We start from the raw sequence: 14,350 nt of genomic DNA, 5'->3' as shown, positions 1-14,350 counted from the left end.
AGGGCAGATTCACCCTGAGGACAGATTCACCCTGTGGACAGATTCACCCTGAGGGCAGATTCACCCTGAGGGCAGATTCACCCTGAGGACAGATTCATCCTGTGGACAGATTCACCCTGAGGGCAGATTCACCCTGAGGGCAGATTCACCCTGAGGACAGATTCATCCTGAGGACAGATTCACCCTGTGGACAGATTCACCCTGTGGACAGATTCACCCACCGGACAGATTCACCCTGAGGACAGATTCACCCTGAGGACTGATTCACCCTGAGGACAGATTCACCCTGTGGACAGATTCACCCACTGGACAGATTCACCCATCGGACAGATTCACCCTGAGGGCAGATTCACCCTGAGGGCAGATTCACCCTGAGGGCAGATTCACCCTGTGGACAGATTCACCCACTGGACAGATTCACCCATCGGACAGATTCACCCTGAGGGCAGATTCACCCTGAGGACAGATTCACCCTGTGGACAGATTCACCCTGAGGGCAGATTCACCCACCGGACAGATTCACCCTGTGGACAGATTCACCCTGTGGACAGATTCACCCACCGGACAGATTCACCCTGTGGACAGATTCACCCACCGGACAGATTCACCCTGTGGACAGATTCACCCTGAGGACAGATTCACCCTGAGGGCAGATTCACCCTGAGGGCAGATTCACCCTGTGGACAGATTCACCCTGAGGGCAGATTCACCCTGAGAACAGATTCACCCTGTGGACAGATTCACCCTGAGGGCAGATTCACCCACCGGACAGATTCACCCTGTGGACAGATTCACCCTGAGGACAGATTCACCCTGTGGACAGATTAACCCTGAGGGCAGATTCACCCTGAGGACAGATTCACCCTGAGGACAGATTCACCCTGTGGACAGATTCACCCTGAGGACAGATTCACCCTGAGGACAGATTCACCCACCGGACAGATTCACCCACCGGACAGATTCACCCACCGGGCAGATTCACCCGGAGGGCAGATTCACCCTGTGGACAGATTCACCCTGAGGACAGATTCACCCTGAGGACAGATTCACCCTGAGGGCAGATTCACCCACCGGACAGATTCACCCTGTGGACAGATTCACCTACCGGACAGATTCACCCTGTGGGCAGATTCACACTGAGGACAGATTCACCCTGAGGACAGATTCACCCTGAGGACAGATTCACCCTGAGGGCAGATTCACCCACCGGACAGATTCACCCTGTGGACAGATTCACCTACCGGACAGATTCACCCTGAGGGCAGATTCACCCTGAGGACAGATTCACCCTGTGGACAGATTCACCCTGTGGACAGATTCACCCTGAGGACAGATTCACCCTGAGGACAGATTCACCCACCGGACAGATTCACCCTGAGGACAGATTCACCCTGAGGACAGATTCACCCACCGGACAGATTCACCCTGTGGACAGATTCACCCACCGGACAGATTCACCCTGAGGACAGATTTACCCTGAGGACAGATTCACCCTGTGGACAGATTCACCCTGTGGACAGATTCACCCTGTGGACAGATTCACCCTAAGGGCAGATTCACCCACCGGACAGATTCACCCTGAGGACAGATTCACCCTGTGGACAGATTCACCCTGAGGACAGATTCACCCTGAGGACAGATTCACCCTGAGGACAGATTCACCCTGAGGGCAGATTCACCCACCGGACAGATTCACACTGAGGACAGATTCACCCTGAGGACAGATTCACCCTGAGGACAGATTCACCCACCGGACAGATTCACCCACCGGACAGATTCACCCTGTGGACAGATTCACCCACCGGACAGATTCACCCTGAGGGCAGATTCACCCTGAGGACAGATTCACCCTGTGGACAGATTCACCCACCGGACAGATTCACCCTGAGGGCAGATTCACCCTGAGGACTGATTCACCCTGAGGACAGATTCACCCTGTGGACAGATTCACCCTGTGGACAGATTCACCCACCGGACAGATTCACCCTGAGGACAGATTCACCCTGAGGGCAGATTCACCCTGAGGGCAGATTCACCCTGAGGACAGATTCACCCTGTGGACAGATTCACCCTGAGGGCAGATTCACCCACCGGACAGATTCACCCTGAGGGCTGATTCACCCTGAGGACAGATTCACCCTGTGGACAGATTCACCCTGAGGGCAGATTCACCCACCGGACAGATTCACCCACCGGACAGATTCACCCTGTGGACAGATTCACCCTGAGGACAGATTCACCCTGAGGACAGATTCACCCTGTGGACAGATTCACCCACCGGACAGATTCACCCACCGGACAGATTCACCCTGTGGGCAGATTCACCCTGAGGACAGATTCACCCTGTGGACAGATTCACCCTGAGGGCAGATTCACCCACCGGACAGATTCACCCTGAGGGCTGATTCACCCTGAGGACAGATTCACCCTGTGGACAGATTCACCCTGAGGGCAGATTCACCCACCGGACAGATTCACCCACCGGACAGATTCACCCTGTGGACAGATTCACCCTGAGGACAGATTCACCCTGAGGACAGATTCACCCTGTGGACAGATTCACCCTGTGGACAGATTCACCCACCGGACAGATTCACCCACCGGACAGATTCACCCTGTGGGCAGATTCACCCTGAGGACAGATTCACCCTGGGGACAGATTCACCCTGTGGACAGATTCACCCTAAGGGCAGATTCACCCACCGGACAGATTCACACTGAGGACAGATTCACCCTGAGGGCAGATTCACCCTGAGGACAGATTCACGCTGTGGACAGATTCACCCTGAGGACAGATTCACCCTCTGGGCAGATTCACCCTGTGGACAGATTCACCCTGAGGGCAGATTCACCCTGAGGACAGATTCACCCTCTGGGCAGATTCACCCTGAGGACAGATTCACCCTGAGGGCAGATTCACCCACCGGGCAGATTCACCCTGAGGACAGATTCACCCTGAGGACAGATTCACCCTGAGGACAGATTCACCCACCGGACAGATTCACCCATCGGACAGATTCACTCTGTGGAAAGATTCACCCTGTGGACAGATTCACCCTGAGGACAGATTCACCCTGTGGACAGATTCACCCTGAGGACAGATTCACCCACCGGACAGCTTCACCCTGAGGACAGATTCACCCTGTGGACAGATTCACCCTGTGGACAGATTCACCCTGTGGACAGATTCACCCTGTGGACAGGTTCACCCTGAGGACAGATTCACCCTGAGGACAGATTCACCCACCCAGGTAGCAACCTTTCCCTATCCATACAGAAGCATCCTGCAGGGTCGCCAAAACCAAGTTAGAACAAAGAACAAGGAAAATTACAGCACAGGAACAGGCCCTTCCGCCCTCCCAGCCTGCGCCGATCCAGATCCTTTATCTAGACCTGTCTCATATTTTCCAAGGTCTACTTCCCTCTGTTCCCCGCCCGTTCATATACCTGTCTAGATGCCTCTTAAATGATGCTATCGTGCCCGCCTCGACCACCTCCGCTGGTAAAGCGTTCCAGGCACCCACCACCCTTTGCGTAAAAATCTTTCCACGCACATCTCCCTTAAACTTTCCCCCTCTCACCTTGAAATTGTGACCCCTTGTAACTGACACCCCCACTCTTGGGAAAGGCTTGTTGCTATCCATCCTGTCCATACCTCTCATAATTTTGTAGACCTCAATCAGGTCCCCCCTCAACCTCCGTCTTTCCAACGAAAACAATCCTAATCTACTCAACCTTTCTTCATAGCTAGCACCCTCCATACCAGGCAACATCCTGGTGAACCTCCTCTGCACCCTCTCCAAAGCATCCACATCCTTCTGGTAATGTGGCGACCAGAACTGCACGCAGTATTCCAAATGGGGCCGAACCAAAGTCCTATACAACTGTAACATGACCTGCCAACTCTTGTACTCAATACCCCGTCCGATGAAGGCAAGCATGCTGTATGCCTTCTTGACCACTCTATCAACCTGCGTTGCCACCTTCAGGGTACAATGGACCTGAACTCCCAGATCTCTCTGTCCATCAATTTTCCCCAAGACCCTTCCACTGACCATATAGTCCGCTCTTGAATTTGATGTTCCAAAATGCATCACCTTGCATTTGCCTGGATTGAACTCCATCTGCCATTTCTCTGCCCAACTCTCCAATCTATCTATATTTTGTTGTATTCTCTGACAGTCCTCCTCGCTATCTGCAACTCCACCAATTTTAGTATCATCTGCAAACTTGCTAATCAGATCACCTATACCTTCCTCCAGGTCATTTATGTAGATCACAAACATCAGTGGTCCTAGCACGGATCCCTGTGGAACACTACTAGTCACTCTTCTCCATTTTGAGACACTCCCTTCCACCACTACTCTCTGTCTCCTGTTGCCCAGCCAGTTCTTTATCCATCTAGCTAGTACACCCTGAACCCCATACGACTTCACTTTTTCCATCAACCTGCCATGGGAAACCTTATCAAACACCTTACTAAAGTCCATGTATATGACATCTACAGCCCTTCCCTCATCAAATAACTTAGCTCTTGAAAAACTCTATGGGCACCTTTTTAAAATTCCTATTCATCAGGCTCAAGGTCCACAGAGCTGCCACTACCATTTGTACAACATATTCACACCACATTAACAAAACAGAATAATTTTCATCGACACCTGAACAGCATGGTGGCACAGTGGTTAGCACTGACACCTCACAGCACCAGCGACCCAGGTTCAATTCCGGCCTGGGCAGCACGGTGGCACAGTAGTTAGCACTGCTGCCTCAGAGTACCAGTAACCTAGGTTCAATTCCGGCGTGGACGGCACAGTGGCACATTGTTTAGCACTGCTGCCTCACAGCGCTAGCGACCAGGGTTCAATCCCGGCCTGGGCTGCACAGTGGCCCAGTGGTTAGCACTGCTGCCTCACAGCGCCAGTGACCCAGGTTTAATTCCGGCCTCGGGTGACTGCCGGTGTGGAGTCTGCACCTTCTCCCCGTGTCTGCGTGGGTTTCCTCTGGGTGCTCCGGTTTCTTCCCACAGTCCAAAGATATGCAGGTTAGGTGGATTGGCTACAGTAAGTTGCCCCTTAGTGTTCAAAGATTGGGTGGACTTACAGGTTTACAGGGGAGTGGGCCGAGGTAAGATGCTCTTTCAGAGAGTCATTGCAAACTCGATGGGCCGAATGGCTTCCTTCTGCGTTGTAGGAATTCTATGATTTTATAAGATGGGATAAGGCAAGATCCCTGACACCAAAGTTCTTTAAAGAAGTTGCCATGCTGAGTGTTGATGCCTTGATCAGGTGGTCACAGCTACAACTGTCGCTTAGTGTGGGTGCCCGATGAATGAATCCTGAAGCTCTTTAATGGAGCATTTACAATTAGGGAGCAATTTTGTGCTGGACAGTAAAAGGGCTAAAATAGGACAAATGAACAGCTTAAGACTTTTAATAATGTAAAGGTAATTGAAAATCAGAGTGAGGTCCCAGGCTGATTCCAGAGCACAATAAAGGGAGGTTCTCTTGGTGCTGTGCAGATCACTGGTGCTTGTGTGTTGGTTCTGCTCCCACAGACCCCTCTGAAACTTGACTTTGCTATACTGTATTGAATTGTTCAGGAGTGATGTTGGGACATCAAGAGACAGTACATCAAACTATTTTGTAATAACTCCTGCAGAGGCCAGGCTAAGTTAACCAAAGGTTTATTCTGGAACATAAAAGTGGCCACAGTTGCAGTGTACAACAAACATGTCCCAGGCCGGGGCCATTGGGAACAGCAGTCCGGATATTTAAAATCCCGCTAATGAGCCCTATTGGAGCTCCGCCCGCTCAATACGGGAACTCGTACTCCACAAACTCCACAGGGAAATCAATTGACGATACCTATGGTCTCCTTTGGGTTATAACATCCCTCCACCCTTATGTCAGTTTCATCCTTGTCGCTCCAACGACAATGAGGTCTCCTCCACCTTTCAGTGTCAACCTTGAGCCTGTGGCAGGTGGAGCCGGATCCTCAAGGATACGCTTCCTCAAGGAGCATCTGAGGGTCACTGGTGCAGGTACATCATCGGTTCCGGCCATCAGGGGTAAACCAGTTTCTTTGTCCTCTATATCAGACACTGGGTCTTCACTGTTGGGGAGATGTGGTATGACCCTAGGGTCCTCTGTGGGCTGTAGCCCAGCACCAGAGAGGGCCGTAGCTGGAATTGGAGATGTGGAGTGTGATTCTCTAGCCTCTTTGCGCTTGGGCAGGAAAGGCCAAACAGAGGCACCACGCCGAGTGCCAAACAGTTTGCAATGCAACTGGCTTGCCCCTTTCGGCGAAATCGGGATCCCACTGTAATGTGGCGAGAAGCCAATAATAACTATTGAAGTCCTATTTCCATACAATTAATGGGTGCCACTGTATATCTAATGGCCTCCCGTGAATCAGCGGCCTCCCTAGCAAGTGGTCATGCTGGGGTCGATTAGTACTCTTTTTGAAAAATGTAAACCTGGCGGAAGGGCTTCTGTGGGGAGCCAAGGAGGTGAGTAGCCATCTTCGCTCACAGGCAAAGAGCGTGGGGGCACTGAGCTTGCTGCCCCAGTGCTTGGCGGGGAGGCACTCTCGGGTTGGGGCACCCTTGGCTGGGGTGAGCCGCCATGGGGTAGGGGAGTGATCTGTGTTGGGGGGAGGGAGTTGGTCCGGTGGGGGGGGGGGGGGGGGGGGGGGGGGGGTAACCATGCGTGGCTCTGCCAGCCAACACTAGGACTGAGTGTACCCGTTCTGGGGGCAACCCTTGTCCCTGCCTGTCTGCCCTACCAACCACCCGTAACCTCCACCGCCTGCTGAGGCCTCTGGCTGTGCGTCTGAAGGCTGTTGTTGAATTGGCAATCGTAGTTAAGTGAGCACTTCACACAACCCAAGTGGATGGGCGTCCCATGTAGCATGTGGGAGTCATGTAGCATGTAGCATGTAGCATGTGGGCATCCCAATCAGACCGTGATGCCTGGACATTCTGCGTGAACAGTGCGGGAGGCAACACCGTGCACACAACAACCAACATCCGAACACCCAGGACATTGGCCATAGCACCTGGGACATGTCCGCAGCTGGAGGGTGGATGAATGCAACAGGGAGGGGACCAGCGGCCAGTCCAGGTCATGTTATGTGCGGGTGTCAGGGGTACAGAGTCTGGAGTCTGTTGAGGGGGTGTCTACTGCGGCTGGGAGTGTGTGGGCAGGGCGTGCCAGGTGTGGAGGGGGTGGTGGGAGATCAACGGGAGAATGAAGGGTCCCAGGGTGAGAGCCACTGTTCTTTGTCAGTCCAACACCCTCTCCCAATGTTTTAGAGATATTGAACGGTATAGACCGTATTTTGGACCCCACAGAACAGGCCCTAGTGGTGCTGCTGATAGGCCAGGCAGCCAGACGCCAGAGACGTCGGCAGCAGCGTCTGCAGAGGCTTGAGGCGGCAGCCCATGTGCCGGACCCCACCCCACACCCTGAGGAACCGGCCGCTCATCAGACCAGGGTAAGACTCAGACGGGTCAGGGTGTACAGGCATTGCTGGTCGTTCGAATAGATGACGGACGGCACGTGCCGCAAGAGGCTCCGCGTCAACAAGGCTACGGTGCGGCATCTGTGCCATGTCCTCACGGACTTGGCTTCATGTGGAGGAGGAAGACACCCACTCTCGCTGGCCGCAGCCCTGAACCTTCATGCCTCGGGATCCTTCTAGGGCTCGAGTGGGGACCTGTGTGGAATCTTGCTGGCCACAGCCCACAGGTGCATCCAACAGGTCACGAATACCCTGTATGCCAGGGCAGAAAACTACATCAACGTTGACATGGACCAAGCCCAACAAGATGCCTGGGTGGCAGGATTCTTCGCCATCACTGGGGATGCCCTTGGTCCAGGGGCTGATAGCCTGCACGCATTTCGCCTTGCGCGCAACAGGTTCGCTAGCACACTTAGAAATCTTTCCAGAGAATTGTGTCCGTGGTTTTGACAGGAGCAGATTCCCTACTCCAAAGATGGTCCAGGTGCTTTTTGAGGACTTTTCCTTGGCGCTTGACTCTGTAGGAGACTGGCCTCATCTTCTCTCACACAACTCCATCTGGAACCATCCTCGAAGCTTCACACATATACAGCATCCCAGTCTTAAGCATTCTCTCATGCCTCATCGCATCATAATTTCTCTTTTGACTCTCCTGTTTGGAGCCCAAGGGCGCAATTCTCCAAAATGGAAACTAAGTGTTCGCGCCGTCGTGAACGCCGCCGCGTTCCACGATGGCGCGAAACAGGCGTGGGGACTACCGATTCTGGCCCCCACGGGGGGCAGCACAGCTCTGGAGTGGTTCACGCCGCTCCAGCCTCCCTTACCGGCTCCAAATGGGCGCCGCGCCAACCCGCGCATGCGCGGGGGACTTCTTCAGCGCGTCGGCCCCTACACAATATGGCGTGTGGGTTCAGGGTCCGGCCGCACAACAAAGTAGGCCTGGGGGGAGACGCCGGCCCGCCGATCAGTGGGCCCCGATCGCGGGCCAGACCCCATCGGAGATCCCCCCAGGATGGAGCCCCCCTTCCTCCCCCTCACAGGCTGTCACCCTGACCCTTCGCGCAGCATCCCTGCCGGCATCGATCAGGGGTGAACGGCGCCGGCGGGACTCTGCCATTTCCGCGCGGTCGTTTGGCCCATCCGGGCCGGAGTATCGGTGACCCGGCCGCAGACAGCGGCCCGTGACCGGCGCCACGCCAAACCGCCGGCGCAAATGGCACCGATTCTCCGCACCTCGGAGAATCACGCCTCAAAGTGGGGACTTGCTCCCTCGGAGTGGCTCCCTTCGCAAGATGAGGTGTAGTTCGATAATCTAACTGGAATCATACCAACCTTGTCTCTGGTCGGCTGTTTCTTCATCTTGATTTTGAAAGTCCATACTACCCGTTCTGTCAGACCATTGGATAGGTGATACGGCACCATCCACATGTCGATGCCGTGCAACTTCAGGAGCACCTGGAACTCCCCGTTAGTAAAGGTTACACTGTTGTCAGAGACTGGTTGACAGAAGAATTGCTTTACCAAGTTCTCAATAACTGAGTTGAGCCCAGGCCACCAGATGTAGTTCCTCACGAGCACCGTCATTTTGGAAACCCCAGGTTGACCATTATGCAGCCCAATTAGGATTGGGTGCCGACCTGGGCGGGGACAACAACCCACGATCCACGAAGGATAATAACACCCTTGCCGCTTTGTTCTTCTCTTTTTGTGAGGTAGGGTTTCATGTGGTCAGAGGGGTGTCCTCGGATCCCGACATGAAGGATCTTGGGCAGGATTGTCCGTTAGCCAACGGCAAAATCGGGAAATGCCCGGAGAATAGCTCCTGACTGTAAAATCGCAGCAGGCGCCAATCTGGTGCCAAATTTCCAATTCTCCGTCACCTCGAAAACAGTGTCAATGCGTTTCACTCTGCACGTACAGAAGGCACAATTTGCATATCGTTAGCGGGCCTGACCCGGTACTCTCTAGGACCTCCACGATTCTCCGCCTCAGATGGGCCGAGTTTCCGATGCCGTGGTTCACTTGTGCTTTTAAAAATCGTGAAACCGGCGTGGTGGCTGCTGAGGGAGAGACAGGGGAACCGAAGGTGTCCAACATCGCCATAGTTTGCTGATAGTTGAGCCCTTGGCCGGGGGACTTCTTTCAGGGCTGGGGGGAGTAGTGGGGGGTGGCCAGGAGGTAGGCTGTGGGGTCAGGGTGGACGGACACGGAGCACCATTGCCGCAGCCGGCAAGGCAGCAATGCAGCTGCGCACACCGCTAACAGCCCTCTTAGAACCTGGTGCTACGGGTCATATTGGTGTCTCCTAGGGCAGCGCACTGGGTGCCCTGTTGCCCCAGATGACCCATCAGCTTTATGGGTGTACCCCAGCACAACCAGTGCCAGCGTTTTGGCTGGGCTCAGTGTGGGTGGGGAGTGTAATGTGTACGTGTGGCTGCAGCTTGTCAGCCTCCTGAGTGTCGATCATGGACCTGCCGAATCCTGCACCCTTTTTCATTGGAATCAATTGTGTTCCATGCAGCACCGGTGCTAGCCCCTCAGCGGCAGCGGAATCGGTCCAAGTGCGGCCCCAGCTTATCTGTCGTAAAGTCCATGGATTCTCCGTTGGCGTCAACACTCAGAAACGGAGAATCCTACCCCATGTGTCTTCATTTGGACAATGCAGAATTCGTCTGTGTCTAAGCTTAGCCTGTTTCGCAGATACTGGGAAGATTTCTAGAAAATTCAATGTCATACTGACCTCTTCTAACACCGGCAGAGGGGCCAGGCTTTGGCCATAGACATACATAGAAACATAGAAAAATAGAAGCAGGAAGAAGCCTTTTGGCCTTTTCTGCCATTCATTATGATTATGGCTGTTCATCCAACTCAATAGCCTAATCATGCTTTCCCTCCATATCCTTGATCCCCTTCCCCCCATGTGCTATATCTAACTGTTTCTTGAAAACATGCAATGTTTTGGCCTCAACTACTTGCTGTGGTAATGAATTCCACAGGCTTGTCACTCCCTGGGTGAAGACATTTCTCCTCATCTCTGTCCGAAATGGTCCATCCCGTATCCTCAGACTGTGACCCCTGATTCTCGATACCGCTACCATTGGGAACATCCTTCCTGCATCTGCCCTGTCCAGTCCTGTTAGAATTTTATAGGTTTCGATGAATCCCCCCTCATGCTTCTGAAGTCCAGTGAATACAATCCTAACTGACTCAATGTCTCCTCATACGTCAGTCCCCGCCATCCCAGGAATCCGTCTGCTAAACCTTTGCTGCACTCCCTCTAGAGCAAGAACATCTGTCCTCAGATAAGGAGACCAAAACTGCACACAATATTCCAGGTGTGGCCTCACCAAGGCCCTGTATAATTGCAGCAAGACATCCCTGCTCCTCTACTTGAATCCTCTCGCTATGAAGGACAACATACCATTTGCCTTCTTTACCGCCTGCAGAACCTGCATGCTTACCTTCAGTGACTGGTGTACGAGGACACCCAGTCTCATTACACATTCCCCTCTACTCTTTTATGGCCGTTCAAATGATAGTCTACCTCTCGTTTTTGCTACCAAAGTGGATAACCTCGCATTTCTCCAAATTATACTGTATCGGCCATTGATTTTCCCATTCACTCAACTTATCCAAATCACACTGAAGGATCTCTCCATCCTCCTCACAGCTCACCCTCCCAAACAACTTGGTGTCATGTACAAATGTTTTTCCTCTCATCTAAATGATTAATATATATTGTGAATAGCTGGGGTCCTAGCACCAAACCCTGCCTGTGGTACGTCACTGCCTGCCAATTTTAAAAATACCTGTTAATTCCTACTCTTTGTTTCCTGTGTGCCAACCAGCTTTCTATCCATCTCAGTACATTACCCCCAATCCCATGTGCTTTCATTTTACATGCTAATCTCTTTTGTGGGACTTCGTCAAAAGCCTCCTGAAAGTCCAAATAAACCACATCCACTGGCTTCCCCTCATCAACTCTACTAATGGCATCCTCAAAGAACTCCAGTAGATTTGTCAAGCATGGTTTCCCCTTCATGAATCCATGCTGACTCTGTCCAATCCTGCCATTGTTTTCTCAGTGCTCTGTTATAATATCTTTGATAATGGATTCTAGAATTTTCCCCACTAGTGATCCCCACCAGGCTTACTGGTCTACAATTCCCTGTTTTCGCTCCACCTCCCTTTTTAAGTAGTGGAGTTACATTAGCTACGGTGGCGCAGTGGTTAGCACTGCTGTCTCACGGCGCCGAGGTCCCAGGGTTGATCCTGGCTCTGGGCCACTGTCCGAGTGGAGCTTACACATTCTCCCCATGTTTGCGTGGGTTTCGCCCTCACAATCCAAAAGATGTGCAAGGTAGGTGGATTGGCCACGCTAAATTGCCCCATAATTGGAAAAAAATAACTGGGTTCTCTAAATTTAAAAAAGAAATAGGGTGCTCTTTCTAAGGGCTAGTGCATTCGATGGGCTGAATGGTCTCCTTCTGCACTGTCAATTCTATGATCCTGGATGCATAGGCAATGAGCCTTTCCATGCCATCTTCCCAACAATGTGAGAGGACTACTCCCACTCCATAGTGAAACACATCGCATGTTATGTCTAAGCGCTTTCTTGAAATTGTAATGGGCGAGTATATTTGATGTAATTTTACTTTCTCAAAGGCTTCATCTTGTAGTGCCTGTCATGACCACTTCTGGAGTTTTTTTAGCAGCAAATGTAAGGGTGACAACAGAAAGGCCAGGTTTGGGATGAATATCCCATAATAATTTATCGGTCCCAGGAGGAACTTCAATTCTGTCGGATTTTGTGTACTAGGCACCTCCTTAATGGCTTTGACTTTGTCTTCCATGGAGTGCAGGCCTTTCTTGACCGTCCAGTACCCCAGATAAATGACCTTGCTCACTTGGAATGCACATTTTTCTCTTTTGAGCTGTATGCCTGCCGTTGAAAACTGCCTCAAGACCTCCTCCTTGCCTCCAGTGATTCCTGAAAGGTCACTACCAACGCCTCCACAATCTCCTCAGCTATCTCTTTTAGAACCCTGGGGTCTAGTCCAACCGGTCCAGGTGACGTATCCACCTTCAGACCTTTCAGTTTCCCCAGACCTTCTCCTTATTAATGGTCACTGCACTCACCTCTGCCCCCTGGTTCTCCTGGAGCTCTGGCATCCCACTGGTGTCTCCCATCATGAAGATTGATGCAAAGTAACAATTCAGTTCCTCTGTCATTTCTTTGTTTCCTATTATTACTTCTCCAGCCTCATATTCCAGTGGTCCAATGTCGATTTTTGCCTCTCTCTTACCTTTTATATATTGAAAAAAGCTCTTCCTACCTTCTTTTATATTACTAGCTAGCTTGCACTCATATTTCACCATTGATGGTTTTGGATGGATCATTGTGACTTTGCACTAGGTCTATAAGCTCGTTGAATGTTTTGGAGTCAGGAGTCTTTTGGTAAGATGGGCTTTTTATGATGCTAAACGTTGGGCTCCACAGATTGTCAGGACGATTACCTTCTGCTTCTCAGCCCCTTCTCTGTTCTATGCAAAAACAATAGCGCATGCGCTCAGCATACTGGGCCCAGTCTCCTACTTTTACATAGATACGTAGAACATACAGTGCAGAAGGAGGCCATTCGGCCCATCGTGTCTGCACCGACCCACTTAAGCCCTCACTTCCACCCTATCCCCATAACCCAATAACCCTTCCGAACCTTTTTTGACACTGAGGGCAATTTATCATGGCCAATCCGCCTAACCTGCACGTTTTTGGACTGTGGGAGGAAACCGGAGCACCCGAAGGAAACCCACACAGACACGGGAAGAACGTGCAGACTCCACACAGTCAGTGACCCAGCGGGGAATTGAACTTGGGACCCTAGTGCTGTGAAGCCACAGTGCTATTCATTTGTGCTACCGTGCTGCCCAAAAACAGCGTCATACATCTTGAGTTCACTTAAGAAGGGCATTTCCAGATTGAAGTGTTGGCTAGTGTAGACTTGAGAGATGAACAGACACTTCCAACACTGATGAAGATTCAACTCAATTTTATAACTATTTCTAACTAACTAACACACGATGACTGTGGGTCTAAATGATGCTAACTTAAACTAGAGACCTAAGCCTTGTCCGAACCAGTTGATTCTCTCAGCACGTGTTGTGAGTCTGTGCTGGACAGGATGAGTTCTTATTACACTCAGAGGCAGCATCCAGAATGAGCGGGAACCGTGGTGCCCTCTGCCTTGATAGTGTGTGTATTCTAACTGGTGATTGGCTGCGGTGTTTGTACATGTTGATTGGTCCCTGTGTGTGTCCATCAGTGTGTGTCTGCACCATGATGCACTGGTGTATATTATGACACGGATCTTTTTTATCGGCAAGCTGTTTACTTTAAAGGCTGCTCTGAATCTCATTCTTGCTTCTCATCACCAATGTAATGACTCCAGCGGAAGCCAGGCTAAGTAAACCAAGGTTTAAACTGGGACAGAAAAGTAGCCTTAGAGTACAATACAGCCATTCCAGCCTGGCACCATTGGGAACACTGGTCCGGGTCTGGATTACAGCATTTAAAGTCTCGCTAACAAGCCGCTACTGGGCGATCCTCCGCCCGCTTAATATGGGAACTCACACTGCACAAACTCCACGGGGAGATCAATTGATGATCCCCCGTGGTCTTAGTGGGGGTTATAAAATTTTGTTCAATTTTCTTTGCTTTCCCATTATTTGTTGCATTATTCCTATGGCAGGTGAGTGCCTGGTGATTTGTTCCTAACAATTTAATATATTTTTCTTGTTGCTCCAACTAAACTTTACTCTGTGGGGC

Source organism: Scyliorhinus canicula, chromosome 4, assembly GCF_902713615.1.
Source record: "Scyliorhinus canicula chromosome 4, sScyCan1.1, whole genome shotgun sequence".
NCBI classification, from domain to species: Eukaryota; Metazoa; Chordata; class Chondrichthyes; order Carcharhiniformes; family Scyliorhinidae; genus Scyliorhinus; species Scyliorhinus canicula.
The sequence above is the reverse complement of the archived record's forward strand: the minus strand, read 5'-3'. Positions refer to the sequence as shown.